The 17145-nt window shown below is 33.9% G+C and overlaps 1 protein-coding gene across 1 annotated transcript in view; it reads left to right on the top strand.

Annotated features, from left to right (window-relative positions):
* frmpd1b (FERM and PDZ domain containing 1b) overlaps window positions 1-17145 on the top strand; it is an 80032-nt gene that overhangs the window by 24327 nt on the left and 38560 nt on the right. Inside the window, exon 2 of the mRNA XM_056471960.1 lies at window positions 3319-3457. The gene's annotated coding sequence lies outside the window, so the exon portion shown is untranslated. The remainder of the gene's footprint in view (window positions 1-3318; window positions 3458-17145) is intronic.

The following is a 17145-nucleotide window of genomic DNA, read 5'->3' as shown; positions in this document are numbered from 1 at the left end:
GATCATATTTTATTTAGCCAAAATAAGCGTAATCTAGAGGCCTTTGCTTTTCTGATATCAAATGATCAACTCGAAGTCAAGTTAGTATTTGTTGTTCCTTAAACTTGGAAAGGCAACAAGACAAAGAAAGTCACAGTGAGTGGGTGGAGATTTAGTACGTTTGCTGACATCACAAGCCCTGCAGATGCTTGGTGAGCGAAACGCCATGCAAACGCAGCCCGAGGATGACTCTCGTGACTGTTGCATGACTGCGCCATGGCATGATTTCATGTGCAGTGGAGTGAAAGTCACAGAGCTGCACACTCTGAAATGTTAATAAAGCGTGCTCTGTGGACGAGCATCGCACATCGCTGCACTGAAAACAGATTAATCTATCAGGATTAGTGCACAAATGCTGATTTATTTTGCTGATTCTGGTGCAGGCCAGGTGTGCAGTTACAAACACAAAGTGAAAAGGACTGTCCTTTGTATTTCAGATGATATAGCAGCCAGGGCTTTGTCAATTAGTTTTCTGTCAATAAGGTGGGGAGTTTTTCAATCAAAACTAGCCCAATAAGTACATACAGTGGGGGAAATAAATATTTTCCCCCCGATAATAATATTTCTGAAAGAACTGTTTTCACAGACTTCAACAGAGTGTAAAAAATCTGTTCTTAAATATGTCAAATCTGATCTGTATTTTGTTTTTTCTATTGGATTTAAGTCAGGTGATTGGCTGGGCCATTCTACAGCTTGATTTTCTTTCTCTGAAACCATTTGAGAGTTTCCCTGGCTTTGTTTTGGATCATTGTCTTGTTGAAATGGTTTCATCTTCATCCTCCTGCTAATGTAGATGTTGGACTGAAGCAGTTAATATTCATTTACACTGAGGAAGGTAGAAAGTTTTCAGCTGCTGTCTGGGCTTTCACTGCCTTTACACCTCCCTTTCTTCATGTGTTCAATACTTTTTTCCTGCGCCCATTCATTTTATTACACATAACTTCATTTGTAAACTATTTAGATGTGTTATCTTTGCATATATGGGTTTCTTTGGTTGTTACCAACATCCGGGGAACATTTCAACGGCCCTTTTAGAAATATGTTGTCTGATAAAAATGGAGACATTTTCAATACTTATTTCCTCCACTGTATTTTACATCACTGTATGTATATGTATTTAAAAATTAAATACTACACTAAGAAATAATAATGGTTCTGTTACCATAAAAAATAATAAAAACAACTGAAGTGATTAAAAGTACACTGTAAACCCTAATGTTGTCTTTACTTAAACCATTAAGTAAAGTTGACTGAACATAACTTCAAATTTTATATTTTGGTCCTGTCACTTAAAAAATATGAGTTAATTTAACTTGTGTACCATGAAAATGCATAAACGTAAGATTTCAAGTGTAGTGAGCTCTAAATCATAATTAATCCTTTGAAAAATATAGGTCATTTTCATGTATGTAGTCTTGACTGTAAAACTAAATATATATATATATATATATATATATATATATATATATATATATATATATATATATATATATATATATATATATATATATATATATATATATATATATATATATATATATATATATATATATATGTGCAACCTTTTAAGTGCAAGGTCTTTTTCAAATAAGAGTACAAATGGCTTCAGGTATAGTTACTCATCATAATGCGAATAAATGGCTACTTATTTTTTGTTTAAAATTTATTGAAACATTTTTTCTTAGTATAATATTACACACACACATGCATATGTATATATATATATATATATATATATATAGAGAGAGAGAGAGAGAGAGAGAGAGAGAGAGAGAGAGAGAGAGAGAGAGAGACTGAAAACCCTAATATTTGACTGAACTAAATTAATTGAGTAAACTCATTGCCAGTTTTGTAGACTATACTTAGTACTAAGTTTGGTGAACTGAACAATTTAAGTGTAGTCTACAAGTTAAATAAACTTAAATATGCAAGTTTTGGAAGACTCCTTTATTCAATTAAATTGAGGCAACAAGTTTACTCAATTAATTTAGTTCAGTCAACTTACTAGGGTTTTCAGTGTAGCTCAATTCCATGAAAAAAACACAAATGCAAAGCGACCCAAGAAAAACTGAACCAACGTGAGCCAATCTGTCAAACCAAACTGTACTATGCAGCAAATCGGAGCCATTCAGTGCCAGAACCAGAACTGCACAACATATAGAAAAATGACAGTTATCAGGATAATAATGTAAAATCTGTATTGCTGAGAGATATTCTACTGTTACTGTTGTATTAAAGTAACATACAGAACTGAATGACAATGGTAAGCAAATTGGAAAATTTGAGCACAGTATGCTCAAGGCACAAATAATAGTCACTCTTCGAAAAACATCAACCAAAGCCGATATTTGAAAAATGACAAATAGTACCTAATATATTGGCTGTGATGATATATTGGTTGACAGCTATAATGTAGCAGGCACACGATTGGTTGTCAGTTATTACATACATACTGAATGCAAGTCTAAATCATTCTTTTTAGTGTTAAAAGGATCTTAAAGGGATAGTTCACCCAAAAATGGAAAAGGACTCACTTTTTACTGAGTGGTTATAAACTTTTATGAGTTTCTTTCTCCTGTTGGAAACAATATATTTGGAAGAAAGCTGACAAACCTGTAACCACTGACTTCCTTTACCATTACTTCCTTCAAAATATCTTCTTTTGTGTTCAACAGAAACTAATAAAGGTTTGGAACTAGTAGAGAAAGAGTAAATAATGACAGAATTTTCCGTTTTGGGTGAATTATACCTTTAAAAATAGCATTTTTTAGTTGTTAGTATCAATATGTTCGTCTTCAAGGACACCCATAAGCTAGTGCGCTCCAAAACAGTGACAGAATTCGCGTTTAGAAGATATAAAACCGATATAAACATGTAAAGCTTGTAGTTTGTCATTTCCACCTAAAACAGTCAGCATTTTTTTTTCACATTACCTCATACTTCAGTTTCTCATCAAATCTTGACCAATCAAATGCTCTCTAGTATCTGACATGCCCCGCCCCCTTCTTGCTTGCTTTTGATTTGATGTGCTTGAGCTCAACCACTCTCACTGGCAGAGCTGTGATGAAAAACAAAACACTATTGGCTGCTTTTTTAAAAGAGGAGGAGCTACTATATGCCCCACCCTCTCCATATTTCAGTTGCGATTACGTCAAACATCAAATAATTTGACAATAAACCAGAGTAAACACAGTCTATGAGCCAGACTTACTTCATTTTTAGATATGATGGATTACATGCACAAGTCTCTAATTCTGATCATCATTTTATCTCTTGCAGATCAGCTCTTATTGGTCCTGATGGTTGAGAGAGACCGCTTCCACCACCTCTCAACCAATCTTCAAGAGAGAGATGTGACGTCCAATCACACGCTAGGATTTCTGCATTCTGGAGCTGTTAAAACCCAATCCACACCCAGGTGAGCTGCATCCTACCCAGCTGCTGTGTAACAAATGGATGCGTTGGCTTGTGACCGAAAGTGCATTCTCAATCAGAAACACTCAGGGATTTACTTTTCTGAAGACGCCGTGCTTTCATTCCCTCGGGGATTTGAGCGGCTGTGGCTTTGATTGTGAATCTTAATGAATGAAAGCCATACCTGTTAGACTGCACTGTGAACGCAGGTAGTTGATCCAAAAGTCCGGTGTCATTCCTCTGCTCTTTTCTTTACAGCCAAAGCAACTTTTGCTGCTATAAGACCAACACAGGCCTATTGTGAATACGTACCCCTGTATACATTTCTGGAGAGTGCAAATTATGTACCCAGAGCTACTGTTGACTAATTTATATGGTTTAAAAAACTGATCCCACTCGCATTAAAAAAAAATACAATGTTCTTAATGCATTCGTAATGTATTGCAGAACACTTGTGGTGGGTTATGGCTAGGGACAAGTTTTGGGGTGTGTGTTGGTTTAAGGGCAGGTTAAGGTGTAAGGGATGGATAAATTTAATTGCAGAAATTAATTACAGTTGTAAATTCATGCTGGTATTTAATCAGTCATAAGTACAGTGTAAAAACATGTATTTACACAATAAGTACGCTGTGATGAATTATTAATTTCAGTGTAAGTACTTATTAGTTAAGGGCACTTAATATATTTTTAAAAACCTAAATAAACTTTAGATTTATAATTACTATAATTCCAAAAAATAATTGAACCTTCATTTTACGCTTAAATTGAATAAATAAATAAATAAATAAATAAATAAATAAATAAATAAATAAATAAATATTATTATTAATAATAATTTTTAGGCCCTGTTATGCAGATTATTTCTTTTTTTAAATGCAGATTAAAAACTTTTTTTTTTACAAAACACTTCTGGCTGTTTTCTAAATTAAGGAATCATAAAAACGGATTTCCAAAATACCCTCTGTGGGACTTTTTGACTCGAAATTCAGATTTTTGTGCTTGAAAGGTTTGCAAATGAAAGGTTTCCTTTATAATTGTTCTGACACGCGGTTGTGCTGATGAAGTGAATCTGAAGTGAATCGCTGTAATTCATTACACACATGCTCTGTTTTAAAACATTTTAAACTTGTAAAACTCACTCTTGATCACGTTTGATGATGATTGATGATCCTAGCGAACTGAACAGACCTTTTATTCCCGGTTGCTTTGCGCTCGTCCTTTCTTGTTGATATGATTATACACGTGACTACCGGACATGTTAATGCGCGCAGCTGTCAATCAATATTGGTGGGCGGGGGGACCGCACTCCTACGTCAAGCTGCAGTCGATCTCAAAACCACTCCAAATGGTTCGTTTTTATGTTGTTAAATTGAAATAAAAAGACTGGGTGTGTTTAATATCACCCCAATATGACGGTCTATACACTATACCTACACACATGTCTGTCCAAACAGCTTGAAAAGTCGATTTTTCACCATAAGTGCCCTTTAAAGTCCACATGAACTGGAAGCTGCGACCGTTTTTTTTCCTGTATTGTGATGCAGTTCCTAGAGAAACAAAATATTTAATGAGTAAACAGAGGGCGTGGCTTGTTTTTTTCTACTATGAGCTCATTGGATGTATCAAAGTAGGCATTTCATTCAGAAAGATGGGGAAAAGGGTTTGGGGAGAGTTATTACAATCCAACAGACTCCTCCTCCTTCTCACCATTTCTGTTTGTTGTCAGAACTAGCAGTTGGAGGGGTGTGGATAAGTACGTTAAGGGGGTCGCACACCACACCACGCAACACCATGCATTTCAGAACTCTAAACATAGTTTGCTATCAGGGTACACACACCAACGCCGCAAGTCGGGATGTTCGTAGTGCCCAGTCACGACTCAGGACACTGTTCATATTTCTACCGCGCCACAGAGCGTATATATGTGCGTATGGTGTGCGATATTTTCAACTGTCATGTGTGCGCCGTGTCGCATCTGGTGTGAGCTGCTTTAGCCATGCCCAATACCTCGGACAGACGTAATCTGAGAATTTAACTGAAAACAAACAGGAAGTGCATTTTCATATTTCAATTAAAGATTACAATGGCAAATAACTTATTTTTTTCTCAATGACATGCACAGATGAATTGTTTACCACAAAACTAGCAATGTGAGCTCACAAAGTCAATAAGGCTAGTTCTGATTTAATGCGTACTTCTAAACTATTTCAGTGAAAATTAGAAAAAAAAATCTAAATATGAATAAATCTATCAATGCTTTTTAAAAGTAGCAGAAAGGAATCTGTTATGGGATAAAGTCAGGGATGTAGCTGCTGGCGCACGTGCGTACATTTAGGTCATGTTCACAGTGCAGTGGGTCACAGTCACATCGCATGATGCTGACGGCCGGTGCAGTGTGAAGCACTCAAGCAAACGTAATAAACCCTAATGCAGAGTGTCCTCCAACGGATTAACGTCCAGATTCCTTCTTACATTGGGAAGAGCCTCGCCAGCCATTGACCCAGTAAACTGAGCTCAAGGGATACGGTTACGTATTAAAAAGCGATTCTTTAAGTAATGGATCCGGCATTGAATGGAGAAGGCGATGGAGAGAGGAAGTGTGAGCAAGACATCAAGCACTCTTCCTTAACAGTGAACATGGAGCTTTTTATAGGCGTCTGCTGCTGTGTGTATGTGTGTGTGTGTGTGTGTTAGGAGATGGGGGTTGGGTAAGACATGGCGGAGATGGAGGGTGTAGAGTTTCTGTAGGCAGCATTAATAGATGCTTTGAGGTGGTTCAGAGCTGAGAGCTGAGCTTTTTTTTCCGGTGGGTTTCCAGATGATCTGGAGCTCATGGTTTGAGGCCATGGTAATTCTGTGGCTCTGTTCCATGTAGAAGTGGCACATATGGCCATATATGAACATATACTGTATAAATGTAATATAATTGAACATATACAGTTGAAGTCAGAATTATTAGCCCCCCCCCCTTTAATTTTTTTCTTTTTTAAATATTTCCCAAATTATGTTTAACAGAACAAGGAAATTTTTACAGTATGTCTGATAATATTTTTTTTATGGAGAGCAGATTTTTTCAACACATAATAGTTTTAATAACTCATTTCTAATTACTGATTTATTTTATCTTTGCCATGATGACAGCAAATAATATTTGACTAGATATATTTCAAGATACTAGTATTCAGCTTAAAGTGCCATTTAAAGGCTTAACTAGGGTAATTAGGCAAGTCATTGTATAACAGTAGTTTGTTCTGTAGACCAGTGTTTCCCAACCCTGTTCCTGAAGGCACACCAACAGTACACATTTTCAACTTCTCCCTAATCAAACACACCTGAATCAACTTATAATAACATCAGAAGAGACTCCAACACCTGAAGTTAATGGGTCAGAAAAGGGAGACATCCAAAATATGTACTGTTGGTGTGTCTCCAGGAACAGGGTTGGGAAACACTGCTGTAGACAATCAATAACAAATATTGCTTAAGGGGGCTAATAATATTGACCTTATAATGGTTTAAAATAAGTTAAAAGCTGCTTTTATTCTCCAAAATAAAACAAATCAGACAGAAGAAAAAACACATTATAGGAAATACTGTGAAAAATTCCTTGCCCTGAAACATCATTTGGGAAATATTTGAAAGAGAAAAAAATTATATTTTGACTTCAAATGTACATTTATGTTTACTAAACAGCCATTTTTGCAGTGTTTTGAAATGTATGTTGCATAATGCTTCACCTTTAATCTAGCATTTTTTAAGTTTGAAAAGTGCTTAGATTTTAAATAAAGCGCTATAATCTCTTTAAGGAATCCTAAGTAATTCCTAAGGAATATCTGTAAATAGGGAGAATTTTCATGGTACATGCTGTACTAAATGTTTAAACACTCTTGGGGCTCTATTGTAACGATCTAAGCACAAAGTCTAAAGTGCAGGGCGCAAAAGCAATAAAGACGTGTCCAAATCCACTTTTACTTATTTAAGGATGGAAAAACACGGTCTGCGCTGCGGCGTATTGTCTAACAGGGTTGTGTTTACTCTCTTAATGAGTTCTGAGTGTGTTTGAGCATAACGTGCATCAAACTAATCAACTAAGCACTAAATCTCATCTCACATTCCCTTTAAGAGTCAGTTGTGTCGCGCCATTGTGCATTTGCTATTTACATGGCGGACTTTGTAATGGGAAAACCTGAATGCTTCACTTGCGAGAAAACAGTTAAACAGACCCATCTGCAGCACGAGGATAAAGAACAAGCCTCCTCCACTCGACCTCTTTACTTTCACTTTACCTTTACTCTTTTACTACCTTTACTCCTCTACATTGTATAAGCGCTATACAAATAAAGGTGAATTGAATTGAAATACTTCCATTGATAAGGAATCGGTGTTGTACACACTACACTGAAGACATCCATTAGCCTGCATATTTGTTTCAAAACTATTTCTAAACTCAGTTTTAATTTCCAGCAAACGAATAAATGAACAATAATAATGAAGTGTGGTCAAAAAGCTGAGTTGTATCCAAACACACGTCCTATTCTTATGCCCCATATGGTAATGCATACGTCTCCAAAACCTGACTAGTGGACATATCTGAACTTGTTTTTATTAAAACAATATAAATATGCAGATAATAAATAATACTACTAATAATAATAACATTATACTAATGCAAAGTGTCATGAATAAACTAAAAAAAGCCACATGAGGTGAAGAAAGCATGGAGGCAGTCGTTTTTAAATTTATGTAGAAAATAATAATTTTTGTAACATTTTATACCTTTAATTTTTTTCATCTGTAAAGATATTTGTGTATTGCTGTATATCCTGCATGTATTGAGCAATGTGTAAGCTTTAGGACCTGCATAGGCGTATAACTAACACACTCTGCGCTGGACTTTAGACCAGCTTTTAGTTGGTCAATGGCTATTTCAATTCTTCAAAATAGCAACGCACCAAAACTTAACATACCTTCTTTTCAGACCAGCACACCCATGAGTCCACAAAGTGGTGCAAATGAATTTGCTATTTAAACAATGTGGAGCAAAACGTGAAAATTAGGGTTGCGCTGGTCTGAAAATTGCAACAAATCGCGCCAAACACGTCTTGCTCCTTATTGCGCAGGGTTTATTGTATAGGGCCCTTGTACTTGAATTATTCCATCACTGGGTTGGAAGATAAATGTAGGCCTCTTTCATTTGTAACCAATGGTCGTAGCTTGCGAAAATGAAACCTCATCTCTCTTGTCTCGAAAGAGACGTCTTGGCCTCTTTCTGTGATATATTGACGCAAAGAGACTTTGAAACCTGGAAGCCGGCGTTGCTGAAACTGCAGACATGAGGCCAGACTGTATAACAGTCAAGGTTTATTGTCCTTCTCCTTATTATAGGCCACGTATAAAACAAAGACATATATGTCTTTCTGAACCCAGTGTATAACACAATGACAAGATTGTTGGCCCTGTGTGTGTCACAGTAAATATGAAATGTGATATGACAAACATTTCATATACTGTAAAAGTCTAAATTATTCGCCCTCTTGTAAATTTTTAATATTTCCCAAATAATGTTAAACAGAGAAAGGCACAAAAATTTTCACAGTATTTCCTATAATATTTTTTCTTCTGGAGAAAGTCTTATTTGTTTTATTTCGGCTAGAATAAAAGCAGTTTTAAATTTTTTAAAAACATTATAAGGTCAATATTATCAGCCCCCTTAAGCAATATTTGTTTTCAATTATCAACAGAACAAATCATTGTTATACAATGACTTGCCTAATTACCCTAACCTGCCTAGTTAACCTAGTCAATTACCTAGTATCCCAAAGTGTCAAGTTATTAGTTTGAGATGCACACAAGATAGCATTATTAAGTTTTGCAGTGATTGTCACATGCAGTGATTGTCAGAAATCAATGATTTTGTCTGAATGACGGCAGTATTAGTGTAGTGAGATTGTCAGAGTTTGGCTGAAATCACTGGGTATAGCAGGAGTGCTGAGTGATTGTGAATGGGAGCAGATGACTGTGGGGGTCTGTTTTACTGTACTGCCAGAGGCTGACGACTGCAGTATCATTACGGGATATATGCTGAAAAATTGAGGCTCAGTGGAGTCTCATAAAGCCCAACTCCTGACTGGCAGCATACAGGAATGTGCCAGAACCGTGCAATCTCAGCCACAGACGCACCATTGAGGGTTACGATTAAGTGTAAAATGCATTCTTTGTTGCTAATGTACAGAACTACAGCTGCTACACTGTAAAACATATCAGTTAGTTTACATTTAATTTTTTTGTGATTCACAAGTGTTTTCTGTTTATTTACATTGTGAATTGCATCATGGGATGTTGATCTCTGCTTCGTGTCCCTTTGATGTTGAAAATTCAGCTCTACAGTTTAACAAAGGGACGTTTATTGACATTTCAGTAGCTTTTAATAGTACATACAGAAATAAGGATGTAAAATAACAGAAAATGTACTTGCACTGGCTTATTATTAAATGGTTTTTGTAGAGTAAATACAACAACCCAGACATTATATCCCTTTAAACTACCATAAATGTTAATAAAATGCCTTTTTTTCGAACATTTCAAGGTTAAAAGGTGTTGGAAGTAAGATCAAGATCCTATAATGCAGTTCAAAAGCATAATTAAACTGGGAAAACTAAAAACATGAAACACAGAATATGGAAAACTGCTAATTTCTGCATATTTTATAAAGTATAGTTCCATGTCATTTGGATATAAAGCTAATTAGTGATTGGTGATATAAGTAGTAGTAGTAGTAGTAAAACTTTATTGTCCTTGACAGGAAATTTGTTATGGGCATCGCCATATTGCTGCAGACATTCACTTAAAACAAGCAATAATAACAATACAAAATACAACAGTTACAAAATGTATAATGGTAATTAAGATAGACTCTTATTAAATAAACCCACTGATACAGGTACAAAGGATTTCTTATAACGGTTTAACCTACACTTTGGGACTCTGTATCTTCTACCGGAGGGAAGCAGTTCGTAATGAGGAAACAAAAAATGAGTTGGATCGTTTACAATCCTTTCCACCTGATAAGGACACAATTCTCATATAAACTTAAATATAAAATGAATAAAATATTCATCGTGCCCAACAATTTTCCATGCTGTCTTTAAGAGATGCATCAATTTAGATTTACACTGAACAGATAGGTTGCCAAACCACACTGTGATACCATATCTAACAATGCTTTCAAGAACTCTTTCTTGTCAACTCCAAAAAGACGCAACCTCCGCAAAAAATACAATCTCTGGTGTAAACGAGAACAAACCCACTCAATGTGTGTTTTCCATGTGAAAGAACTGTCGATGGAAATGCCCAAGTACTTATAAGTTTCTGACTGAATAATAGGATGGTCATGTACAACCACTTGACGATGGTCACCTATACATTTTGGGTCAAATACCATCTCTTCTGTTTTCTTAGTATTTAAATTTAAATATGAAAATTTTGACCTTATCTGCAGAAATTTTGACCTTATCTGCAGAAAATTTGACCTTATCTGCAGACATTTTGACCTGATTTTTATTAAATAACTATTTACCATTTTATTTATTACGAATTTCATGCATTTTCAAACAACAAACAGTCATTGAACATTAAACAAAATCAAAATACCACTGTAGTAGACTTTCCTAGACTATCAGATGATACAACTGTCATTGTGTCATTTGCTCAGTTTTGACATTTTAAATGCAAAACTTGTCATAACTCTGTCATAAACATGATTGTTAGGAAGCCATTATAAACATATTATGAATTTTATTACAGCGTCGTAAAAATTTTTTGACCTCAACTACAGTGGTACAAGCTGAATTTGTTATTGAAATGTCATTAAATATTAATGACGCACTTACAAATGATTTGACAGAGTAGCTAATGACACTTTTATTGAGACACTTTAATAACAAATACTGTTTGTTCCACTGAAAACGTAAACAGAAAAATATTTATGACACAATAATAATGGCCTCATGACAGTCATGTTTATGACAGATTTATGACAATTCACGTTTTCATGACAAAGATGCATTTGTTTATGACGAGTTGTTTATGACAATTTCATTTTTGCATTTATAATGGCATCACTGAGAAAATGACACTTAATAACAGTAGTTATGAGCATGCATAAAATCTGTCAAGTCATAATTATAATAGTTTCATGACAGTCGTATAATTACCCCTTCAGGTAAAGTGTTACTACTGTTTTTTTCCAGCATTCTTCAGTATATTCCTGTTGTAGTCGGACTGCGCTAGAAATAAGTGCACAATCGTGGATGTGACACATTGTCTGGGACAGAATGGGAGAGCAGTGCTAAATGGCTGTTTGATCAGAGTCTTGCAGCAGATGCAGAAACGCAGGTGGAGAGAGAAAAGGCCTCATGTTTTTATGGATGAAAAGGAGTTGAAACTGTCACCGTCAGACATCTTCATGACTCCACAAGGGCAGCGGCTTTTACCTGAGTCAGCACACTTATACATACACACACACACACACACACACACACACACAGGTGTGCTGCATACTGTGCATAAATTCTCAACACTCTTATTCTTCTAAGTCACTTTTGTTGAATATATTATTAATTTGAGCTATTAGGTCTCTCTTCTTTAAATAAACACTTCATTTGTTTTGGAAATAGTCCCCGTAGCATTCATTTAAAAACAAAATGCAGCCATACGTACTTCTGGCTAAAGATTCGTAATCTCCAGAAATGTATATAGGGCCATGCTTTTAGCTATTTCATGAGCTTATGTTGGTAAAATCATTGCTCCTGCTGCAGCAAAGTTTCTTGATTATTACACAAGAAGGAGAGTATAGCTCCTTGTCGGATCAACCTAAAAAATAGCAACTTTTATTTTCCATTGGTTTAGTATACGATGTAACTACAAATCAGGCCTTAAATAGGAAAATTATTTTGTGAATTTTTCAACAAAGGCTAATTGTGAAAACGTACCCCCAACTACATTTCTGGAGAGCGCGAATTATGTAGCCAGAGCTACGTATGGCTGCATTTTGTCTTTAAAACGAACAACTGACCGCTTACCCGCTTAACTGTTACCAGTTGCAGTGGCTTGCAGCATACGTCGGCGGACTTGGGATGCATATAGGAGTTGACCGCGACAACGGGGTTCGAGTTCGGTGAAGAATGGTTCCAGAAAGCAGGTTAAACGAAATATATCCAGCTGCAGAACCGCAGAACCACACACATTTCAGGCACACACAATCTAGCACACACGATTTAGGCAAACCATATATGGTAACTAACTAACTCCTTAGAAGCATTATCGCCACCTATTGAATTTCACAAATATGGTTTCATATTTCAGTCATCATTATTATATCGTAACGATCATTTTAACATCTCTGTAGTTTCTAAACTCAAATTATGTAAATAAAAATAATTGGTTAAACACTTATGACTTTGTTCACGTGTCCACATACACAAAGAAAGCATAATAGACCGTCTAATTGTAGGATTAAGTGTAATGAACTAATTCAGGATCTTAATATTATCATACTTGGTTAAAATCACTTTGTTGTAAAATATAAAAAGCAAATAATAATGTGTCAAATTAAAATGAATTACTATAGTTAATCATTCAAACAGTATATAATATAGTTATAAACTGATTATCATATCTGATTATAAACTACTATCTTATACTAAACTGTCACAGCTGTTATATATATATTTGTATATATATATATATATATATATATATATATATATATATATATATATATATATATATATATATATATATATATATATATATATATAGATATATTTATTTATTTATTTATTTATTTACTTATTAATATTTTTTTAATTAAATATTAATAGTTAATTTGTTTCTATTGCTAAATTTTGGTTTAAAAACCATATATTGCTTACTATAAATTACTACAGTATTTTATGTGGGAAATCATTAATTAAAAATTTATTAGAAAATTAAGCAAATACACACTATTACATCGCTTGAGTAAAATATTAATATAGTGTTATTCATTTATTACATGTAAAAGATTTTTATTACATTTAAATTGTATTATTGCCTATATTAACTTGCTATTATTTCCTTCATTATAAATGAATCCATTATATAAATTAAACCTGTCCAATTTAGATCGTTCAGCAAGGCCAGCAAACGAGTATCTGCTATATTGACTCTGTCAGATAATAACGACTGATCATCTATGATGACTGATGGAAAACTGTTCAGTCTATTATATTGAATGGCGATCGGAAACAACGCTCCCCATTCGCCCGTCTCGATCTCAATATTTGTGAAATAAAGTAAAGTAAACACTATTGTTTATTGTGTACAATATTTAATAACCATATATATCAAAATATATCGATGACGATGTCCAAGAAGACATTAATACCATTAACATCCGTCGTAACCATATATGGTTTGCCTAGATTGTGTGTGCCAGATTGTGTGTGCCTAAAACGTGTGTGGTTCTGCGGACCTGCAGCTGGATATTATTGGGTAAAACAAAAATAAAAGGCAAAAAATAAAAATAAACAAGTAAATAACAGGGTGGGAATGTGGTAAATTCTGAAACGTGGTAAAAACGCGGGTCAATCGGTGCTTTTAAAAAACACTGTCGGTTGGGGTTAGCGAAGAGGGTGGGTGGGGTTATCGGTTGGTCGGTCAGTCAGTCGACAGCAGCCTCTGGTGGATTAATGTGAAAACAGCAGGCACGAATGGCAGTCGCAAGAGAAATCTGAGATCTGAAAAAGCATACACAGCAGCCTGATTGGAGAAAAAACTGCAAAAAAAAAATCTCCTGGAATGTTTTATGCTCTCCAGAAATGTATACAGGGGTACGTATCAATCATGAGCCTGGTTTGGATTTTTTTTTAGTGAGATGCTAATGGTTTAATCTGATTTAATGATTTAAGCTAAGCTAAGCTAAAACTGCTCCTGCCAGACCTGGAGATCGGTTGAATGGATTTTAAAAATGCTAAAACTCAACTGTTTACTTCTAAGGGAGCCTATTTCCAATAAATAAAAGTGAAGCTGTGCGCCTCAGATCTGCAGATCCGGATCAGTCCGGATCAACACAAGTGACTAAATGACACCCTTACGAGGTGGTGGGTGTACTAATCCATTAATACCTCACACACGCACATGTTCAGCGCTTTGATTGCATGCTGGATTAATCGCATTGGTCTCAGTGCCATAAGAAACGCAAATGTAGCTGCGCTTGAGGAGCCTCGGGGGTCAAGAGGTCATCTAAACCTTGTTTTACAAGCTTTTTCATTTAACAGACATTGTGGAGAAGCATATTTTCATTAGGTTAATATTAATTCCTAAATGTCGAACACGAAGCTGCTGTATGTAGGTCAAGGCATGGATGTTAGGCTATATGTGATATTATAAAAGCGAAGCATCAACAGTACTGTAGCTCATCCTATGCTCATATGTTCATATGATTTGCTTTATGTATTAAAATACGCAAGAAATCAAACCCACCATATTTAAGGTTAGTGCACATTGCTAGGTTTGCGGTGACCAATTCATCTGTGGAAGTCAATCTAAGTAATTAATTAATTAATTAATTAAGTAATTTATTTATTTATTTATTTATTTATTTATTTATTTATTTATTTATTTATTAAATTTATTTATTTATTTATTTATTTATTTATTAAATTAATTAATTAATTTATTTATTTATTGATTAATTGATTAATTTATTTATTAATTAATTTATTTATTTATTGATTGATTGATTGATTGATTGATTGATTGATTGATTGACTGTATGTAATTTGTAACAGTCTAAACTGTATGTAATTTGTAACAGTCTAAATGGATCAATCAATCAATAAATGGATCAATCAATCAATCAATCACTTAATTAATTTATTAATTAATTCATTTATTTGTTTATTTATTATTGTAATCTTCAACCCATCATAGCTGCCTGGTTGAACTTTTGTCTATAGGTTATTACTAAAACAAGAAACATTTGCTTAGAGCCTATAGAAATCTGATATGTTTATATTTGGATTTCATGTCATATATATATAACATATATTTCTAAACATACATTTTTTTCAACCATTGGAATTACAAATTTGAGTTCAAATATATTGGACAGCCGTATATGAACACATATATAATATTATAGTTAATATATTTGAACATATACGTTCACATTTATAATTCCAATGGTTGAAGGTTGGAAAAAAATATTTAAGCAGCCAATTTTTTTTGACTGTCTACAGAACAAACCATCGTTATACAATAACTTGCCTAATTACCCTATCCTGCCTAGTTAACCTAATTAACCTAGTTAAACCTTTAAATGTCACTAAGTTGTATAGAAGTGTCTTGAAAAATATCTAATCAGTTATTATTTACTGTCATCATGGCAAAGATAAAATAAATCAGTTATTAGAAATGAGTTATTAAAACTATTATGTTTAGAAATGTGTTGAAAAAAACCTTCTCTCCATTAAACAGAAATTGGAGAAAAAATAAACAGGGGGGCTAATAATTCAGGGGGGCTAATAATTCTGACTTCAACTGTATGTAATTTGTGACAGTCTAAATGGATCATGCAGATTTTAAGACTCGTTCACATCAGGACCGATGACTAATATTAATTATAAAAATATAGTTTTTGTAAAATCAGTCTAAATATATAAGAATAGGGCACTCCACACAACATGTTTGATAACTGCAAAGATGGGCACAGTTACTCAATTAATAATGCCTGTAAACATTTTATATATACAGTTGAAGTCAGAATTATAAGCTCCCCTTGGATTTTTTTTCAGTTTCAAATATTTCCCAAATGATGTTTAACAGAGCAAGGAAATTCTCACAGTATGTCTGATAATATTGTTTTATTCTGGAGAAAGTCTTATTTGTTTTATTTTGACTCAAATAAAAGCATTAAAATAAAAGAATAAAATAATTTTTTTAAATCCATTTTAAGGTCAAAATTATTCACCCCTTTAAGCTGTTTTATTTTTTGATAGTCTACAGAACAAACCATTTGCCTAATTACTATAACCCGCCTAGTTAACCTAATTAACCTAGTTAAGTCTTTAAATGTCACTTTAAGCTGTATAGAAGTGTCTTGAACAATATCTAGTCAAATATTGTTTACTGTCATCATGGCAAAGATAAAATAAATCAGTTATTAGAGATGAGTTATTAAAACTATTATGATTAGAAATGTGTTGAAAAAATCCTTTTCGTTAAACATAAATTGGGGAAAAAAATAAACAGGAGGCTAATAATTCTAACTTTAACTATAAATGTATATATATATATATATATATATATATATATATATATATATATATATATATATATATATATATATATATATATATATATATATATATATATGTGTGTGTGTGTGTGTGTGTGTGTGTATATATATATATAATATATATATATATATATATATATACCCAAAACATTATACTAAAATAACCAATGCAGGTGTTTTTTTAAGGGTAAAGTGAATAAGGCCAGGAATATTTATTAAGATAGTGAAGTGTAAATTGTGATATGCAATCTATTCAAAGGCCAAAAATGCTGATTTATGATCGTCGTTCTGTAACACAGACCAAATATAAACCGGCTGTGATCTGGTCTTTTGTCAGGCGTATGAATGGGCTT

Source organism: Danio aesculapii, chromosome 14, assembly GCF_903798145.1.
Source record: "Danio aesculapii chromosome 14, fDanAes4.1, whole genome shotgun sequence".
NCBI lineage: Eukaryota > Metazoa > Chordata > Actinopteri > Cypriniformes > Danionidae > Danio > Danio aesculapii.
Note: the sequence above shows the minus strand (reverse complement) of the source record. Positions and strands in the feature narration are given on the sequence as shown.